At 39.9% G+C, this 17,540-nt stretch overlaps 1 protein-coding gene across 2 annotated transcripts in view; it reads right to left on the bottom strand.

The window, feature by feature from the left end:
* The window catches only part of luzp1 (leucine zipper protein 1), an 88,292-nt gene that overhangs the window by 29,598 nt on the left and 41,154 nt on the right, over window positions 1-17,540 (bottom strand). For both annotated transcript variants that reach the window (XM_038307042.1, XM_038307043.1), the window contains exon 2: window positions 16,269-16,309. The gene's annotated coding sequence lies outside the window, so the exon portion shown is untranslated. The remainder of the gene's footprint in view (window positions 1-16,268; window positions 16,310-17,540) is intronic.

Below are 17,540 nucleotides of genomic sequence, written 5' to 3'. Positions count from 1 at the left end.
GACAACTTGTTCTCAGCTCAGGAACTAGGACCTATGATATCTATGATATCTGGTTGTTCAATAGGTTTGCCTAAATAAAATATTTAGATATGACTTATAAATATATTCCTGCAAAAAGGTATGATGTTGCAGGGCCAGGTACTGAAAAGTGCTTGAAACATGGTCTTGATGCCAGTTTGTTTCAGTCTTTATCCAGCCTCATGTAGAAGGGCTGGTCATATCACAGGTTATTTGCATTACAATAGGGACAGTTAGCAAGGCAGAGTGAATACACAAACTTGCAGAGGGGAGGGGGCTTGCAGGAAAACTGAAAATCTCTGGGACATCTAGTGTTAAGGCTCCGCCAGCATCAGCGTCTCATGCAGGATTCAGGTAGCCGCCTTTCCGTACCCTATCGCCCCCTTCCCCCATCATCAGGCCTTTTCTCACAGCAAAAAAAGAAAGAGAGTCTATATCCACCTCTGGGAAGGACATCTGGGCACATCATCACTTATCCCCCTCCCCACGGCTCCATGTCTCCTCTTCTCCTCCATTACTGGGTCTACCACTCTGAAGCTTGAAACCACAACACAGAGGGAGACCACTGCAGCTTCCTTTGACGTTTCTCTGTCGTGAAGACCCAAACCGGTGCAGTAAATCTGGACGTATATGAACCATGTGTGCAGAACTCTTTCACATGTCGTTAGGGTTTCCCTTCAAGGCGGAACGATACTTTCTATACTTTTATTTGGTGTGTCGAAACCAAAGCCGTCTTCCCGCAGCTCATTAAAAGTCTTATTAGAAATAAATAAAGCGCAGCGGGCTTTGAACGTATGCTTTATGACGGAGCCTAATGAGAATCCAGAGCATTCAGATGCGGCGTTTTTTTTAATCATCGTTGGTCTTTCCATGAGGTCTGCTGCTTTGGTAATCCTCTCATCGAGAAGACGGAGTCCGTGAAAAGAGAGGATCCTTCAGAGAAAGCAGCCTGACTTGTTGTCAGCTTTCAGTGCCAGAAACACCTCGGCATAGGCGTTCTTCATCTGAGGAATGTTCTCAGCGAGTTCTAGCCCGATATTTTCCTCGGTTGTTTTCAGCCTGTTGCTTGGATCCGCAATTGTCCCTCCGACTGATCCTCTTCCAGGAGACTAAAAATACAACGTCAGATTCGCATAAATCCGTCAAAAAGGGATTTGGTCAGTGGTGGAAAAATATTTCAGCTCAGAGCTGCAGAATGTGGCTCAGGGAAAATTGGAACCATTGAAATAAAAAGCAGGAACCCCGTTGAACTGTTTACCTGAGCTGCAGTTTATCCTCTTTGTTGGTGTTGTAGGTGATGTACACCATGTAGATCTGAATATTTCATCATTAACATCTACTCTGCCCTAAAACCACAAAAATAAAATTCAATGTTAAAGATTTCCTAAATGGTTTTGGCATTAGGCAGAGGTTAGCAGCGATGGCTCGTAGAAAAAAGGTTCAAATCCCGGTCAGGGGACGATTAGGTTTGAATGTTCTGCACCTGCGTCTCTCCAGATGTTCATCGGTCCAAAAACGCAACCAACGCGATCCTTTTTTCTCTCAACTGCCATTGGATATAAGCCTGTGTTGTTGTGGATTTCCACCTGAGAAGCCTAACAGTAAAGCATGGTGGTGGAAGCATCATGCTTTGGGGATGCTCTTCCTCATCAGTAAGAAAACCTGCTTTTAGCCTCAAACAGAGGGAGGGATGACGCTAATCGCCGCCAGGGTGAAACCAAACACAAGGGACACGATGGTGACAGACAGCTGCAATTGGCGCCCGAGTCCTTGTCTCTAAGGACGCATTAATGATTCCAGCGACCAAAGCAACCAATTTACAGTAGCAGCCATTCAAAGGCTACGTTCACACTGCAGGCCTTGATGCTCAATTCCGATTTTTTCGTGTTGCCGTTCATATTTCCAAATATATGAGACTTGTATGTGATCTCCTGTGTGAACTGCAGTCATACAACGCAAGTGTCCAGCATGCGCAGGATGCAATGACATCACAGACCAGTGTGCTCCGTTTTTATGGAAGTAAACATAGATGGTAGCGCTGGAGCGCATCTAGTGATCTTTTCCAACCATAAAAACTCAATCTTTTCAGTATGGTTAAACATAAATGCTGCTCTCTGCATCATCATCTACCATGGTTGTTGATTTTATTGCCGCTTCTTCATAGCAAGACGCAGAATAGTGACCTTTGTCGGGTATTAATGGCGTTCAGGTCAGATGAATGCGACTTGGCCGTTCAGACACAGGTCGCATTTGAAAAGATCAGATTTGTATCGGATTCAGGACCACATAGCCAAGTGGTCTGGGTCGCATTGGAAAAAATCAGATCTGTGTTGTTCAGACTGTCAGGAAAAGATCAGATTAAGGTCTCATCTGGGCTAAAAAAAAAAAAAAAAAAAATCGGATTTGGGTCACTTCAGGCTGCTGTGGGAACGTAGCCAAAATGTTCCCGCTTTCCTTGATGGGTCCTTGGTTGGTCCCCTACAATTCCTTTTTAAACTAAAATATTCTTTTTTTTTTAACAGTAAGTGTCGGGTTCATAAAATGTAAGTTTTTGCAAAAGAAGAACTGAAATACACAATTATGGATACAATTCCTGCAGAAAGGAGAGACAGTTGAACCCCAGACTCAAACGCACTGTCTCCCACTGGACCTCCTCCGCAGAGCGTTTTATTAACAGAACATGACGCATGGTTACAAACAGAGTATTGTTCTGACAGAACAATTGATCAGTTCATGAAGACAGAATGCTCCATCAGAATGACAAGGCAGGATGGTCTCCTGACTGGATCATGAGACAGGAGTGGAGCATCCCCTCGCACAAATGTTTCATAAGCACACATTAATTTTATAATCATCACTGAATAAACCTAACAGTAAGATCTAAAGTATGGTGAAAAAATTTTGACCTCCATGGGTGAAAAATATCACAAAGAAAATATAATAAAAACATTTTTTTTACGCTTTTCAACCAGCAATTTCTAAGTGACTAGGAAAATGGCAACATATTTAGGCTGACACGTTCAACAAGTCATGGATCCCTTTAAATTGGAACATCGACAACATGTGGCTAAAGTTGGGAGAAAGTATAAAGACAGTAGTTCTATCAACCAATCCAGAATATTTTTTTTTTCAAACCCAAACATACAGAACCAAGGTTACAATCATAAACCGTATAATTAGAGCTTAAGGCTCTTCTTCAAGTCCTGTAGTCTTTGGTACATTTTGTTCTCTTCATAAACTAAAACGAGGTGTTATGCAACGGACATTAAGTTGCTTCTAAAGCTCTTCTGCTTCATAAACAGAAGTTAATAAAGGGGCGCCGGTCCAATCAAAATGTCTGCATCTTACAGGGAGCTGCAGCGGATAGAAGCTGGCGGAGCAGCGGAACCACAAGACGGTGGAGACCTGAAGCTTTTTCCAAGAAAAAGAAAACCGGCTTCCTGTAATGGTCGGTTTGCCGTTTCCTGTGCTGCCATGCTGCCTCTCTTTTGTTTCTCCTGCACTTCTAGTCTAGAAAATACCAACAGGGAACGTTAGATTTAACTTCTGAGGAGATATAGCGGAATTCAAATAAAATTATGTAAAAATATGGACGGCACGGATTGGATTTACTGAATTAACCCCCAAACAGATTGATATGAAAGGTGCCATTTACAGAAGAGGTGCTGACATGTGGTGAAAATGTGGGTAAATGAGGCGTGTTCTATGGAAGAAGAGCAGCTCTGTTTTACGGGAGGAGGGTTGGAAGTTAACCGCATCTCCATGACAGCTGGGATGCAGAAGAACGCGGGAGGGTTTCCACTCATCTCCTAACCGTCCCAACAGAACAGATTGTCAGATTCAGAAAAGAAAAACCTCTTTTTCTTTTTTAGAGGCAACATTTATCCAAACTAAACCCTCACAAACATGCAACTTATAAAATAAAATCTCAATAATCCATAGGATCATCTAAAAGCTCATTAATATTATTTCAAAATGCCTATTTCTATTAACTTTGACAAAAAAAAAAACAGAAAATCTGTTTCTATTAAACAGAAGCTTAAATGATGTCAGACCAACAACAAATACGTATTTCTAATGTCAAAATGTTCTGTTATGAATGGTCATGAAGAGGATTTACATCCAAATGATCATGGAGAAGAAGATAATGCTGGTTTAGGAATGTTCCATCCAAATAAAGGAATGGAAAGTTGAGTGGAAGGACAAAACTTGGGTGAGGAAAAATAGAAAAAAGGTGCAAAAGCAACGCAAGCATTACAACAGTTTGAGACTTTATCCTAGCAAGGAAAATGCAGGAATTTGAGCTGTGGACGGAACTACAGGAGGCAGCAGACACAGATGGATCCAGGACATGAGCCCCGATTTTCTCTTTTTCTTCTACTACAGCACCTCAAAAGTTACTTATAGGAACTCTGCTGTTGCTTCACGGTCCATTTCACTTCATTTGGAAATCAAGTTTCCAGAGTCTGGAGGAGGAGCAGACGAGTGGAGTCAAGAGTCCAAACTGCCTGAATGACATGTGATCTGCTCGTTCTGGTCCGATGCATTTCACCAGCTCCAAAGTCAAAGCATCCATCTACCATGAGGCTTTGCAGCAGTTTAAACTTCCTTCTGCTGATGAGCTTAATGGGGGATCGGACCTAATGGAAAGATGCTGCAGAACATGGAGAAACTGTTCAGCTGGAAAACCTTCTGGGTTAAAATCAATTTTTTTGGTCTGATGAATCATTGTCATCATCAAACTTTATTTAACCTGGCTAAGACTCTTTGAGTGTCCCAGAAATGAGACAGTTAAACAAAAAAAATACACTATCAATAACATTCAATAAAAGCCGCTCGTCTAACATTATTATAAATGGTAGAATATAGATTTTGTTTCTACTAAATCATGGTGGTGGAGGGCGGTGCATCAGACAGACAGACAGACAGATAGAGGTGTAGTGGACAAAATTCTTTCAAGTTTGAGATGTTGGGAAAACATCTTAATCATTATCATTACTTACCTACTTTTATCAATATTCGTTCTGCATAAAATTTATATTTAAATATACTAATATCTACATTAAACTGATTTCTTCTTATTATAGTTATTTATCTCTGATTTCACGGAAGACCCATAAATGACTTGCAAAGATATAATTTTCTCTTTACCCCATAAGGCAAAATCTAGTTCGAAAAGAGCATAAATTCTGTATCTTTTTATGTTAGTATATTGATGTGCATAATTAACCACAGTGTTTTTGTTGTCAAGTAACTGTTGATATATGAAAAATTAAAATGTTAAATAAGTTAGAACACTTTGGAGTATTACTGCTGCTGCCGTCTGAGTTAGAGGGAGAAAAATGGTAGGGGGTGGCCACAAGGGTGGTTAATAATTGGCTAAGGGTGGCCATGGTCACCCCTGGCCCCCCATCTGGCTCCGCCCCTGCCACTACTGCTCCGCACGTCGCCGTCCATGTACGTCTTCTACGTCCCGTCACCGACAAAATACAGAGCAGAGCTATTTTTCACTCCGCTCCGGTCCATCCAGGTCAAGATCCATAATTGCAATCACACCAAACAGGAAAAGAAACTGTGAGAAGATCCTGTTTGTCAAGTTAAAATATAATAACCATGGATTGATAACTGCAAATTAGAGCATAATTCTTATATATTCCCAAAAACTAAGAGCGTTTAAATCAATGATCGGATGCAAACTATTGGTACTTCATACCAGGAAGCAGATTTCTCATCTTGATCAAAATATTTATTTTATACTGAGAGGAAGGAAGGAAGGAAGGAAGGAAGGAAGGAAGGAAGGAAGGAAGGAAGGAAGGAAGGAAGGAACGAACGAACGAACTAATGAAGGACGAACAAACGAACTAATGAAGGACGAGCAAACGAAGGAAGGAAGGAAAAAAACTACGAATGAAGGAATGAAGGAAGGAACGAAGGAAAGAACAAACAAATGAAGGAAGGAACGAAGGAAGGGAAGAACGAATAAAGGCTTAAAAGTTTAATCACATCCAGTCAAAAGAAACATTTTATCGCAAGCCTGGATGCAGAGATGCTGAGTTTAGAAGTAGAGAACAAACAGTTGATAAAATTATTTTTTTATGATCCTAGTTCTACCTGTTATAAAAATCCACAACAAAAAGAAAATATTTGGGCAGAAACTGCACATCTGCTGGATTTTTTTACGTGTCATATTAAATTAAATGTTCATTTCCACATGTTTTGCTCCTACGAACTTTAGCAATAATTTCGTGCATGCTCTCCTCAAACTCAGAGGAAGTCGGCGCGGGGCGAGACGGGCGGATCGGCGCAGGCTGTAGGCTTTGGGCAGGCGGTGTGGAGCGCAGCGGATTGGTGACGGTGGATGTGGGATTTCAGGGTGAAGGTAAAATCAGCAGCACTGCTGCCTCTGAAGGCCCTGGGCAGATTTGATTGGCATAGCAACACACACAGGCTGAAATCTGATTGGACGAAAAATACAGCGACCAGATAAGTGTAATGGAAGCAGCGCAGCCAATAGAATCGCTACGAAATTAAGAGAACGGATTGTTTGGAATAAATTAATACAATTAGAAAAAGGGAAATTAAAGTTTAGGTTATGAATGTAGGTTAGTGTTTCTGATAGATTTTAAAGCCAAGAGAGAAGGCTTTGAAGGCCTCTTAAAGCCCACCACTGCATTTTAATAATAATAATAATAAATCCAATTTTGTACCGCACTTTTCATTAAGAAAAATCTCAAAGTGCTACACAGTGCAAATAAAATCAAAGATAAAAATCAACCATAAAAATCATGTGGTCAATAAAATCAAAGATAAAAATAAACAACATAAAAATCATGTGGTCAATAAAATCAAAGATAAAAATAAACAACATAAAAATCATGTGGAGGCAGAATAGGCTTGCTTAAATAAAAAAGTCTTCAAGCCTCTTTTATTTTATATTGATTCCCAGTAATCAATATAAAAGGTCAAGCGACACCAGAGTTGACACAGTTCTTTTAAACCTTAACTGCATTAACTAATAAAAGTTAGGTGAAAAAACTTGAAATTACATCTTTAAAAACAAATGCAAATCTAAAAGTATATGGAAATACAGACAGCAGGTCTTCCCCAACAAGCTCCAATGAGAAGAAACTCTGTGACCTGTGAAAAAAAGCGTGAGTGGTCTGCTTGTCCCGTACCTATATAAAACTCCACCAAACAGCTGCTCAAACACTCTGCAGCAGACGTCAGCTAAATCCACAAACCACCCAGCGAGGACTCGAAGACCCGGGAGGTCGTGTCAGAGGACGAGCTGCTCCAGGAGGAATGCCAGAGTGTCACCGTTTCACACCGATAAGAGAACACCAAAACAGCGCAACAGGGATGACGCTCGTCAGATTCCACAGCGAGGAGCCGGGAGCCTGTGGACGTCTGAGTGAATAAGCATGAGTCAAGCTGACAAATCAAGGAGAGGCTAGGAGCTGTCATCGTATGAAAACAACTAAATACTGACAAGCTGAAGCCTTTCTCTCATGATTTCTCATTTAGGTTTCCAGCTCAGCTGGAAAAAAACATGATAAATCCTGCTGTTAAATAAATGCTTACACCTGCAGTTGATTGCAAAAGATTAGAACTTAAAGGAATAGTACACCCAAAACATGATTAGCCTTCATTTTCTACTCACCCCCATGCTGAACAACACTCTGGAGTACTTTTTTGATATCTCAAATGCATCTGGAGATCTGGGAGGCTTCTTGCTGTCTGCTGACATTCAAATAATGGAGGTCTATGGCGCCCGAGGCAGAAAGGTCCATAAAAGTCCACAAAAACGTGTCAATATTCCTCCATACTGCTCGTCCAATGTATTCCAAGTGTCCTGAGTGGTTAGTCATTTAGAATGTTTTTAGAGCATAAACTGTAGTGTATAGGATTTCCTAAAAGCGCATTCACGACGCTACGGAAACCGCGGCAGACCAAACCAGATGAAAGTGCGCATTCAGCTCGGCAAAGAACTCATGCTCTTCCTCAACACTGAAGTCCTCAGACATTTTTCTTTCGTTGTTTCTTTCTTTGCACAGGTAAACAGCACATTTCTTCTTCTACGCTTGCATTATCGGCAGAGCAGACGCTGAATGCGCACTTTCATCTGGTTTGGTCTGCCGCGGTTTCCGTAGACTCGTGAACGCGCTTTTAGGAAATCCTATACAGTACTGTTTATGCTCTAAAAACATTCTAAATGACGTCCTTTCGAGTAAATTATGGACGCTACCCACTCAGGACACTTGGAATACATTGGACGAGCAGTATGGAGGAATATTGACACGTTTTTTGTGGACTTTTATGGACCTTTCTGCCTCGGGCGCCATAGACCTCCATTATTTGAATGTCAGCAGACAGCAAGAAGCCTCCCAGATCTCCAGATGCATTTGAGATATCAAAAAAGTACTCCAGAGTGTTGTTCAGCATGGGGGTGAGTAGAAAATGAAGGCTAATCATGTTTTGGGTGTACTATTCCTTTAATATTATCAAATAAACCAGGAAATGGGTGGAATATGAGGCTATAGCCATTCAGAAAAAAAATATATACATCAATACTAACAACCTCAATGTTGTAAATAGGCAGAAAGTACATCCTGGTGTTCTGTCGGATGAGCATACCCTGTCGCATGCGCAAGATGTCAGATTAGCATTTATCCCTTTAGTTTTATACGAAAAATACACTTAAAACTACCTGAACGGGCGGGTATCCCTTTAGTCCTGTCCATAAAAAAAATAGATTGCTATACGCCTCAAAAACACTTAAATTGTGTCTTTGTACACGAGTAAAGGGATACACGCCCGTAGAGGTAGTTTAAAGTTTGTTGTACAAAACTAGAGGGATAAATTGAAGAGATAAACGGGTATTGACTATGGGTATGCTCATCTGACATAACAGCGGCATGCACACAGTTACTTTGATGCAGTCAAATAAACAGACTAAATTGCAACCAACTAATTTAGGTCCAAGCCGACAGCATCTAGTCACTGGCTTTGCAGCAATCCCTCAGCGATGGTGGAAAGCAACACTCGAGCTGAGCATGCATGTGATGTCAGTTCCAGTGGAACACTCTCTGCTGCAGTGAGTGACTTTACAGCAATCCCTTCTGCTCAGTGCACATGCAGCGAAAGCGCAAGGCAAGCTCCAAGTCACTGACTTTGAAAAGCTTTGGCACCCGACCCACTGTAGGCGTTGAGAGGGACGAGAGTGAAAAAGGCAAACACGCAAGGAGTCCTAGACTTTGCAGCAATCTCACATGCTAAGCACACATTAGGAGACACAGGTGGAGGATGCTTGGACAACAAGCACAGTCGAAACCAAGCATCTCCAAAGTCTGGTGTCCAAACCAAACAACCTCTCCACAGAAGCATGGCCCAACACAGAAGAGTGCCCCCCTCTGGACAAGACTCTGCAGTACATCTACACCTGATGGACAAAGGACATTCTTTAGAGGACCAGAATGTTCACATTTTGGACAAAGAAGACAGGTGGTTTGAGAGAGATGTGAAGGAAGCCATCTATGTTGAGAAAGAAAAACCAACCTTAAACATGGGGGGGATTTTAGCTTTCAATAACCTACAACTCATCAAATTGAGTTGATTACTTCCTGCTACCATGGCAACCCCCACCCCATTACAGGGGAACAGAAGACCTTGCCTATTCAGCCAGGCCAACAATTCCTCCTAATAACCCCCCTTTCAGAGACATAGACAGGTATGGGGCATTGCAGGCTAACAAAGAACCCAATGACCTCCATTCCTAAGGGGTGGACCCGTTCATCCAGGTTATTTTGCATGTTTTCTAAACCAAAACAAAGCTTTATTTTTGATCCACTCTATAAAGCCTGGAACTCAACGCTATTTCTGACATTTTGAATTGAAAAAGCTTCCTGTATGGGAAGCGAAACGTCTTCAAACTTGGAAAAAGAAGTCCACTGGATTGTTTTTTAAATTTATTGGAATCCCCAAAGTCACTGATATTTCAGCAATCCCTCCTGCTGGTCACACGTGTGTAGAAAGTTAAAATATAACCATCCAAGTTTGCAGCAACCCTATACTGAGAACATGTAACGAGAGTCAAAAAGCAAAAACTCCAGCAGTTGCTGACTTAATAATAATAATAATAATAAATCCAATTTGTACCGCACTTTTCATTAACAAAAATCTCAAAGTGCTACACAGTGCAAATAAAATCAAAGATAAAAATCAACATCATAAAAATCATGTGGAGGCAGAACAGGCTTGCTTAAATAAAAAAGTCTTCAAGCCTCTTTTAAAATCAATCAGTGGTTGTGGAGCTCTCAGATGATCTGGGAGAGAGTTCCAGAGACGGGGGGCAGCGACAGCGAAGGCCCGATCTCCCATGGACCTTAATCTGGAGCGAGGAAGGTGAAGGAAGTTGCAGTCTTGCGATCGAAGAGATCTGATGGATGAATGTGGAGTGAGGCAGCAATGCCTCCTGCTGAGCACATGTGTGGTGACAGTGAGAAGCAAGCAGAAAGTTTGTATGCGTGTGAAAATGGGTGCTACTACCTCACCAATTCGATAGATGGAGATGAGAAAAGCCTCACTAAAGTTATCTTAACTTCTGTTTGTGAGAAATAACTTCTTAATATTAACTTTATTATTTCAGCAGGGCTAATTGCCAATTAAATCAATGAACTAATGTAATTAAATCTCTTCTCCAGAGCTATATTTAAGAAAATATTTAAATATTTCTTTGGAAGCATTGCTAACCATGAATCCTCTAGTTCATTAGACACTTGAATGTATGTTTTATTATTCATTTATGTCCTCCATATACCTCAGCGGATCACATAATGGTTGTAAAAACAATCTCTCTACCCTTACTTGTTTTTTTTTGGACCCTCTGCTCTTATTAATCTGAAAGGATCTCATCTGTGTCCTAAATTTCACCCAAAGCTTCTCCACTCTGTCCAGGGAGAGACGATGAACCACCAAACTAGAAGGTTTTGGAAAACAACTTTGCAGGAGAGTTTGTATGCATGCAAGCATGTGGGGGTTTACCACTAGGCAATACTAGGCAGTTACCTTGGGCCCCAAATAAAACTCTGTTTACATGTATAGTTAATACAACTATCCCTTATTTGTGTGCATTAGTTATGGTTTTTATAAAAATCGTTTTGCTAAAATGCCATCAGAACCCTTTGAAAACAAACGCGGCAAAGAGCAGTGTTGCCAACTTAGCGCTTTAGTCGCTATATTTAGCCACTTTTCAGACCCCTCTAGCACTTTGATTTATAAAAAGCTCCTAGCGCCAAATCTAGAGACTTTTTCTGCTACTGGAGACTTTGGAGACAACATCTAAAAGCAGCGAACTCTGCTCTCCAGAGCGAGTAGATTGGTAACCCCGCCTCCTGCTCTCCTCTATCTTGTCTGCTGTCATGATTCATGCAGCTATTATTTCATCCAAATGAAAAATGGAGAACAGAGAAGCAGATCATGGCTTGTCTACAGTGAAAAGAAGGACTGGGTTATTTACTTTGGCCTTTTTGGAAACACAGGAAGGAGCAATCAGCTAAGTGAGCTTAGTGCTTGGAAAAAATCTTTCATTCCTTTAGAGACAGCATGAAAAGTCAGCTGAGTACAAAACATAGAGAGGAAAACAAGAAGAAAAGGGACAAGAAGAGAGGGACACAACCTAGAACAGATAATGGATGTCTATTCTATTAACATTTCTATATCTGTAGAATGGGTCTGTTTGATGTGTCGTCTTCTGAATTCAGAGGGCCCCCTGCCCGTCTTTGCCTAGGGCCCCAAATTCCCTGAATCCGCCCCTGCGTGCGAGATCTGCTGCTCTATAAGCTTTAATGTTGACATCGTGATGAAGTAGTGTTTGTTTGTACGGGAGCAGTTAAATTCAAATTCAGTTTCAGTCATTTGATTCAAGAGGAACTCAGATGAAGAACACAGGAGCAGCAGGTAAGTAAAGCAAACAGGACACGCCTCAGCGTGACCTTAAACAACCTCATAAGATAGAACGGCAAACAGGGATGTGTGCTCCGACACGATCCGAGCCCACACATCCATACGTCGCTGAGAATATAGGCGTGTCGCTGCTGCGGGACTTCTGGCTACAAGGAAGGAAACGCGGCGCCGGCGTCTGTGAGCCCAAAAGGAAGCAGGAGCACAAAACAGCAGAGGGGCAAAAGGGATGTAGATGAAGTTCATAAAAACAAAAAAATAAAAGCCTAAAGAAAAAGAAGAAAGTTTCATTGTAAAGCCAGAGTTCAATGTGTCCCCTCTGGGTTACCATACAGCTTTTAACACATTACGCTCCTCAGACAGAAACAAACTGATGAATATTTAATTATTAAACAGTGATGCTCTGTTAAAAGCGTCTTTATTTAAAAGTCTGTTTGGTTTTAAAATAAAAGATCTTACTAAAGTGTTCATTTATGTTTAGCTTCTCTGTACGTTTGTGGCCACAAACTTTGCAGCATTTCATTTGGATTGCATCTCTGATGGGATTATCTCAGGGAGAGAATGTGCTTCTCCACCACATGTGGATAAAAGGTTTGGATTCCCTCGTTATCATCCAGTCATGCTGCGCTGCAGAGCCCCTGCTAAACAGCTGCTGGTTCCATTCAGGCCATTGATAAGCAGTTCTAACCAGGAGCCAACAGGGGCCGCCACTGAGTGCGTCAGAGAACGGATATAAGTGAAAGCTGCAGGGCTGTAGATCTAGCCCACTAAATTTTTTTTTTTTATGATACTGATGATGTTAACATCAGCCTAAATGATGCGCAATATATGCTACCGATTCCTTGGGGCCGATTCTGTAGCCCTTTTTCTTCCTTTATTTAAATGGTAAATATAATAAAATGATAAACAAATGTTACACCAGTCTCAAGGCAAAAAAAAAGGAAAAAAATGTGTTTGCAAGTTAGACCGAATATTAAAGGAAAAGTTTTGTCAGCAAGGAATAATCAATAGATCGTTATCTATACCTACAACTAATACCAAGGGTGTAGGTTTGATCTCAACTTTGGTAGGGACACTATTGGTCTTTAGTTGAATTGGTCTGATGTCATTGGTCCTACGCATTATGCATGCTCCTATTTTTTTTCATGCTTGACATGAGCATCGGGGCGCATTTAGTTTAAAGAGAAAACAGCATTTTTTGCTACATTTATACAAATTTTATAAGCACTACACATACAAGATGCTGTTTATCAATGTTTGAAGCATCAGTGGCTCAAAATAATATAAAATTGGGACAACCTAACACTTTGAAAAGGGTTACATTTGAACTTACCAGTGACTAAGACTGAAGGTAAATATGTGCCTTTTTAACCAAATATAGTCTGTTGTATGTGTATTTATGAGGTGCTTTTATTTTGAAGAAATAGAATTGTGCAGAGGTAAACGGAGGTTAAACCCACTCTTATTTTTCTATCTGATATGCTGATATTCTCTGTATTGTAAAACAAAGCAAAATAACATATTTAAGGGGCTGCAAATAGATTTATTGTATTTACATGGGTGCGGGAACTATAAGAGGAACTGACACTGAGCATCTAAAATATTAACTTCAACATAAAAGTTGTGAGAAAAGAAGCGACTGCTGCAACGACACTGTATTGTTAACTATAAACATGTTTATTGGTAGGGACAAGTAGTTCAGGCCAAAACTTTGGTAGGGACATGTCCCTATGGTCCCTATGCAAACCTATGCCCATGACTAATACGTTCGCTGTGATTTAATGAGTTTAGTGTTAATCAGTAAAAAACAGTAATGTTCATTGCGATCACCGAGTCCAGGAGCGGCCATTTTTGCCCAAATATAGTAACACCTCCCTCCCGACAGTCCGCTCATATTCAGAATTCAAACTTCTGAAAGTTCTTTAAATCTGAAATGATTCCATCCTGTTCAATAAATGATTAGTGTTTTTAATTCAGAGTCATTTTCATGTGAATGTGCTTTACTGGAGGCATCCATCTTTGTCAAAGAACACTACTGCCACCTACTGGTTAGTGACGTCACGGTGCGGTATCGGCTGTTGATCAAGTCCCAGTGCTGTATCTGGTGTTTGTCACAACGCGCTATTATCCAAGTCATCTTGAAAACATTCTTCTTCCAAATGTTGGCTACATATTACGGGTTTTTTCTCTGGCCAGAAGTTCGATGGCAAATCCTCCCTCTTCAAGTTGGCGATCCAACGACCAACCCGTCCGTGGAGGATCAGGAATCAGAAAGGTGGAATAACTCTTTTTTTTTCCCTTTTACCCGATGTATTCCAGCATCCAGCTGCCATGCACGTGGGCATTGTCAGTTTCACTATAGCTCTGGTGAATTTCAACGGTGAAGTCCTCTGGAAATTTTCAATAATTGTGACGTCACTGCCGGAAGATGTCAGGAGTGAGGCGTTCTAGATTTGGGTAAAAATGGCCGCTCCCATACTCAGGGATCGGAACGAAAATCATAATCTTTTATTTCTTTAATGATTAAGTCCTTCCACTGACTCCTACATTTCAGAGAAAATACTAAATCCTTCTGTTAGTCTGTTACATTACAGACTGGTTTTCAGGGGATCAACAGCCAGACCTCTTAGATCTACTGGATCAGATCTACTTTGCAGAACAAGAACCAAACATGGAGAAGCAGCTTTTAGTCCTTCCCTAATCTGGAATAAATTCCCAGAAAGCTGTAAAAACACTGAAACCCCCAGATCAGGGGTGCTCAAGTCCAGTCCTCAAGAGCTACTATCCTGCACGTATTTCATGCAACCATTTTTAACACACCTGAATCAAATGAGTGGCTCGTTACCATGCCTCTGATGAGCTAATGGGGGATTGAGGCTTTAGATTCAGGTGTGCTAGAGAAGAGATGCATATAAAAGTTACAGGATGGTAGCTCTTGAGGACTGGACTTGGGCACCCCTGCCCCAGATGCTTTAAATCAAGACTAAGTGGCCTTTGATCTAAACTATTGTTACCTTTTCTTTCCCACTTTTTTATTTGATCATTTGATCTTTTCTAAAATATTCATTTAAATTTGAATTATTAATTTCTGTTCCTCTTACTGTTTGAGTTAACTTTTTTTTACCGCCGCAATTTAATTTACTTTTTTACCGCTGCAATTTAATTTTCTTTAATTTTTTTACCGCTGCAATTTAATTTCCTTTTACTTTTTTACCGCTGCAATTTAATTTTCTTTTACTTTTTTACCGCTGCAATTTAATTTTCTTTTACTTTTTTTCCGCTGCAATTTTCTTTTACTTTTTTTCCGCTGCAATTTAATTTTCTTTTACTTTTTTACCGCTGCAATTTAATTTCCTTTTACTTTTTTACCGCTGCGATTTAATTTCCTTTTACTTTTTTACCGCTGCAATTTAATTTCCTTTTACTTTTTTACCGCTGCGATTTAATTTCCTTTTACTTTTTTACCGCTGCGATTTAATTTCCTTTTACTTTTTTACCGCTGCGATTTAATTTTTTTTTACTTTTTTACCGCTGCGATTTAATTTTCTTTTACTTTTTTACCGCTGCGATTTAATTTTCTTTAACTTTTTTACCGCTGCAATTTAATTTTCTTTTACTTTTTTACCGCTGCGATTTAATTTTTTTTTACTTTTTTACCGCTGCAATTTAATTTCCTTTTACTTTTTTACCGCTGCAATTTAATTTCCTTTTACTTTTTTACCGCTGCGATTTAATTTTCTTTTACTTTTTTACCGCTGCGATTTAATTTTCTTTTACTTTTTTACCGCTGCGATTTAATTTTCTTTTACTTTTTTACCGCTGCAATTTAATTTTTTTTTACTTTTTTACCGCTGCAATTTAATTTTCTTTTACTTTTTTACCGCTGCAATTTAATTTTCTTTTACTTTTTTACCGCTGCGATTTAATTTTCTTTTACTTTTTTACCGCTGCGATTTAATTTTCTTTTACTTTTTTACCGCTGCGATTTAATTTTCTTTAACTTTTTTACCGCTGCAATTTAATTTTCTTTTACTTTTTTACCGCTGCAATTTAATTTTCTTTTACTTTTTTACCGCTGCAATTTAATTTTCTTTTACTTTTTTACCGCTGCAATTTAATTTTCTTTTACTTTTTTACCGCTGCAATTTAATTTTCTTTTACTTTTTTACCGCTGCAATTTAATTTTCTTTTACTTTTTTACCGCTGCAATTTAATTTTCTTTTACTTTTTTACCGCTGCAATTTAATTTTCTTTTCTGAAGTGGAAGAACAACCATGAGAAACTTGACTTACTGTTTTCAGGACGTCACACTCCTCTCCACAAACTCTCCATCCTGTGGTTAAAACACAGACAGAGGACATGTGGTTAGTAAAAAACACATCATCATCATATCAATACACACATTCATGCCATCTTTCACTCAGTGTCATCTGGTGCAGTTAGCAGGAGCTGGAGGCTGCGGCGGGGCTGACAATGCAGGCACTGTAGGGGAAATTGTTCACAGTCAAGCTAACCGGCTAAGGATGAGCTAACAGCTCAGATATGGGACACATTCAGAGGCTCTGCAATACACTCATGCATGAGCAGACAGGCAATGTTTGGCCAGGACAACAGAAGGCCCTATTCAGCGGTCTGCAGAGGCACTTCTATACGCACACACACACACAAAAACCATTATCTTAATCATCATCAACATCCTAGAAGCTCTCATCTGCTTCAAAAACATGTGCAACCCTCACACGCACGCACGCAACGGGAAAACAAACCCGACTGAACATTCCCCGACAGTAGCCTTCCATATGTTTGGTTTAGCACAGAGTCCAGATTCAGACTGGGGTCTGGAGTGAATTTAAAGGATGAGGGAGGAAGAGGGGGGGGGGGTTTCTGTGCCCGGCTGCAAAACTGAGATACAGAGCTCAAAAAGAGCCGCCAGCTTTTCAAGCTTCTGTTTTAACTTTATTGGTTAAATTTACATGTTTTAAATCAAACTTTTTTTCTTGTTTTTAATCAGGAAAAAAAAAAAAAAGTTTTTAAACAACAACATCTGTTTGTGGCTCCCAAACATTTCATGGAGGGATCTCCTTTGGTAAAATATTCATCACCAACCTTTTCAACAGTAAAAGAAAAGTCATAATAAATTACATAATGACAAAAATAACAAATTTTTAGTTTAAGCATTCTTCTGTGTAACAGAAAAAAAGATGAATTCACAAACTGTTCCCTTATTATGTGGGGGGCCACAGGGCTCAGTCTGAGGCACTCTTGTTTTTGCTCTTTATCTACCTCCCCTTAGCTCAATAATAATGTGTTTACTTCCATTGACACGCTGATGATAGACAAATTTACATTTCATTAAGCAAGATGGGAATTCCATTAGCGGTGTGGGGAAAAATCGATTTGGCGATATATCGTGATTTTTGGGTGCCCGATTTAATATCGATTTTTTATTTCCCAATATTGATTAAAAAAAACAAAACAATTTACCTAAAACAATAGGGTTGGGAATTGAAAAGATTTTCACGATTCCGATTCCCTTTTCGATTCTATGAAATGATTCGATTCTT

Source organism: Cyprinodon tularosa, unplaced genomic scaffold (assembly GCF_016077235.1).
Source record: "Cyprinodon tularosa strain WSP-4 unplaced genomic scaffold, ASM1607723v1 ctg6, whole genome shotgun sequence".
In the NCBI taxonomy this organism is placed as follows: Eukaryota; Metazoa; Chordata; class Actinopteri; order Cyprinodontiformes; family Cyprinodontidae; genus Cyprinodon; species Cyprinodon tularosa.
This window is presented reverse-complemented; position numbering and strand designations above follow the sequence as displayed.